This window comes from Onthophagus taurus, chromosome 8, assembly GCF_036711975.1.
Source record: "Onthophagus taurus isolate NC chromosome 8, IU_Otau_3.0, whole genome shotgun sequence".
NCBI lineage: Eukaryota > Metazoa > Arthropoda > Insecta > Coleoptera > Scarabaeidae > Onthophagus > Onthophagus taurus.
In genome coordinates this window covers 11,389,918-11,393,950 of record NC_091973.1, presented here as the reverse complement: position 1 = coordinate 11,393,950, position 4,033 = coordinate 11,389,918, and the positions used below count along the sequence as shown (strand labels likewise).

General features: G+C 36.7%; 1 long non-coding RNA gene across 1 annotated transcript; it reads right to left on the bottom strand.

The window, feature by feature from the left end:
* Positions 1-2,346: 2,346 nt before the first annotated feature.
* LOC139430999 (uncharacterized) lies at positions 2,347-3,291 on the bottom strand. The gene is made up of 3 exons (XR_011641351.1): positions 2,909-3,291; positions 2,705-2,827; positions 2,347-2,651 (listed from the first exon to the last, which is right to left on the bottom strand). It is a non-coding gene; the product is annotated as an uncharacterized lncRNA (long non-coding RNA).
* Positions 3,292-4,033: the final 742 nt, after the last annotated feature.

Here is a 4,033-nt window from a genome sequence, read left to right as displayed (position 1 = left end):
GAGGTCGTCGATTCGATCCAAGAGAGGACCGAATTGAAATTCTCTGATACTTCTGACGTGTGGTATAGAAGGCTGAAAGAAAGAGTTCTGAATTTTCCCGCTAAACACCCCTTATTTAGAGTAGAGAATGGCGAGGTTTATAAGTACGTAGTGTCTTCTGTTCTGGGACGAAATTCTGAACCTTGGAAAAGGGTTGTCCCTAAAGATTTTCGTAAAGAGATTTTAGCTCTTTCTCATGACTCTCAAACCGCTGGTCATATGGGTGTTTTCAAGACTCTTGGTAGAATTTCTGAGCTCTATATATGGCCTAAAATGAAGGCAGACGTGGTAAGGTATATCTCTGGATGTGAGTTGTGCGCTTCTTATAGGATTCCGAATGTTAAACCAGCTGGTAAGTTCGTTCGTACCCCAGATAGTGATAGACCGTGGCAGCTTATATCAATTGATCTTGTTGGCCCTCTTCCTCGTTCGAGAAAAGGTAATCAATTTATCTTCGTAATATCCGATTACTTCAGTAAATTTGTACTTGCTTATCCCATAAGAACTGCTACCGCAGATAAGATTTCGCAGATACTTGAGACGGAAGTCTTTCTTAAATTTGGAGTTCCTAAAACCCTTATTTGTGACAATGGTCCTCAATTTAGATCCCGGAAATTGAACTTACTGACTCAACAGTATGGTGTTTCTGTTAGGTTTAACGCCAATTATCACCCTCAGGCTAACCCTGTAGAGCGAGTGAATCGTACGCTTAAAAGAATTTTGTCCTTGTATTGCAAAGACGATCAACGTAAATGGGATGTGAGTGTTCCTAAAATAACTTGCGCGATTAATTCCGCTCGTCACGAGGTTACGAAGTTAACACCTCATTTCGTATGTACGGGTCGAGAGTTGGTGTTGAATGGGAAACAGTATGATAAAGTCATGGGTGATGGTGAGTGGAGCTTAGATAACGAAGATCTGTCGAAGGTATTTGCTGATGTTAGGAAACGCATTGCACAGGCGTCTGGTGTGAATGAGAGGCGGTATAATTTGAGGAGGAGAAGCGATAAGTTTATGGTTGGCCAAAAGGTTTGGAAGAGAAACTTTGTATTGTCTAATGCATCTAAATATTTTTCGGCAAAGCTGGCTCCTAAATTTGTAGGTCCGTATTCTGTTTATAAGGTCTTGTCACCTTGGACTTACGAGTTGAGGGATGGTGAGGGTAATAATGTTGGAACTTGGCACGCTAAGGATTTGAAGCCTTACCTTGTTGACCCGGGTTAGTTGTTCCTTGTTTGATTTGCTGGCTCACCTGGCAGGGGCCTTAGACTACTCCAGAAGACCGGCTGTCTCCGTTTCGTGTACATCTGTTTCTATTTTGGTTCTGTCCATCTTGGGAACTTACGGAGTGTGTTTTGTCCTAATTGGTTGTGATTGTTTGGTACAACTAGTTATTTCGTTTAGTGCTATTCCCTTCTATTCCCCCATTTTATTATTTTATTTTTTTTGTTTACGGATGTCAGAGGTTGGAATGATCACTGTGTGACTTATTGTTGGTATTCATGGATTTCTATATCTCTGTATTTTCATTTATTATTTTATTATTTTCCCTTCCGACCGAATGTCGAAGACCTGAAGGCTATGGGCACGAGGTGGATCAGGTGGTTGGTTCCATAGTTGCATATACTTATTTTTGGGTTGGATTTTGGTTGTTAGGGTTGCTTGTTTAAAGTTTAAAGTTTACGGGTAAACTTTCTTGTTGTAAGGGGGGAATGTAACGGTTCCGTTCGAGGTTATTGAATTTCCTTGTGATTTGTCTGTAATTGTTAGAAGTCGGGGAATTATATACCATTTTGTTTATTTACCTTGTTATAATTTTTGTTTTTTTGTTACAGCAAGCCGAACTTGGAAACATTTGAAAATCCTTTCCTTTTCATCACTTTTCTTAAATCCTTTCCTTTCGCTCATTTTAAACGCCTTTTTCTTTTTCATTACCTTCATTACAATCACACAATAGATCTTAACCTTAAAACTTTTCTTTTTCTCTTCTTCGTTACTATCATGAATTTTGTTTACATTTTTAAGTTCGGACTGTCAATAATAGAGGGAGGGAGTGATTTTGAATTCTTGGCACCGCGCGATTTTATAACGAGTTTTTTGGTTAAAATCTTGGGAAACGAATACCCGTGCGCGATTTTACTCTTCCTCTTTTGAAACCAGCCTTTGTAGTGTTTGGATGGTTAACAAGAATTTTAAGTCGACATTTTGGTATAATTCTGTGTAGAATTTTGGATCGATTTATATCCGTATTTATCGGGATCTGAGTTAATTAATCCTTTAATTTTTCGTTTGGAAATTATTCAACGATTACGGTTTCACCGGATTTATTGCACATTTTTACAAAGATTATTCATTTTGCTGGTTAAAACCTCATACCACCTTGAGGTAGGTTTTTCTTTTTACATTTTCTTTAATTTTAGCTTAATACTAACTTAAACCTAAATTCATTTAAACTCCTTTCACACTACATAAAATCATCCATTCCTACATTCTTGCCTAATTATCTATTTACATTTTTCTTTCTTTTTTTACACGCTAGGTTTTTTTTTTTTTGGAGCCTTATTCCTTATATAAGTTCTTGGGAAATCTCCCATCCCGGAAACAAGTACTACCTGGAATAAAGAAGTAAATTAGAAGCTACATAACCCAAGTTTCCTGTACTTACCATCGAACAAGTGTTTCCAAAGGAGGTTTGCTGGATTTTGTTGCTGTATCTACGTATAATTGTTGTCATCGTGAAGTCATCATCCTTCGTTCAAAAGAGTTTGGAATAAAGGTCAGAATTTTCCTTTTTATACAAAAAGAATATCAGTGTGGTTAGATACTTTTGTATTTTTTTTTATAAAGTAAGATTTTCTTTTGTACTTACCATTTAATTTTTTTGTTAACTTCACTGGTTCATTTTGTTCATTTCACTTTAAACCAGTTCTTTATTATTATTATTCCATTTTAATTGTCAATTAATTTTTCTTGTAAAGTTATCGGATTTATTAGGGGTGTTATTAATTTCGGTATTGATTTCGATTTTGTTTTCTTTTCCGTTCGCCTGATCGAGCGCTCGGGTCAATCGGGGACGTGTCGCGATCATTATTTAGGTTTGTTTTAATTTTGTTTTATTCAGTTCATTATTATTTTCTTTCTCTTTTACCCCCCTAATTATTCGGGATTTTTTTTTGAACAATCTCCGTTATTTTATTTACTACTTATATACTTTATATTTTGTTTTACCATATTTTTTTCCTTAATAAATTTGTTTTTATATGGTATATGATTTCGCGATTTCTTGGTGTTTTGTTATATGTTGGTGTTGTCGAACCTTTTCCCTTCCAGCCCTCTTCGCAGTTAGAGCGATCTGTAACTGAAACTGCGTGGCGCCTTATAAATTCAAACCCACCCCATCTTCACTGGGAAGCCGAGGTGTTGCAGATCTGTATTTTTTTAAAAAGGGGTTCGATTGTGTTGTTGTCGTTTTGTTGAAAAGCCGCCACAAACATCATAATATCACGTTTTGGGCACATTTTGTTTTTTATCTCCAACATGCTCCAAGATGTCATTTGACGCCTGAATATCACAAATATGGTCGACAGAATTACCGGAACCAAAAGTGATAGAAAGTTCAAACATGGCTCAAAAGGGCGTATAACGTCATAATATCACGTTTTGGGCACATTTTGTTTTTTATCTCCAACTTGCTCCAAGATGTCATTTGGCGTCTGAATATCACAAATATGGTCAGCAGAACTATCGGAACCAAAAGTGATAGAGAGTTCAAACATGGCTCAAAACGGCGTATAACGTCATAATATCACGTTTTGGGCACATTTTGTTTTTTATCTCCAACTTGCTCCAAGATGTCATTTGGCGTCTGAATATCACAAATATGGTCAGCAGAACTATCGGAACCAAAAGTGATAGAGAGTTCAAACATGGCTCAAAACGGCGTATAACGTCATAATATCACGTTTTGGGCACATTTTGTTTTTTATCTCCAACA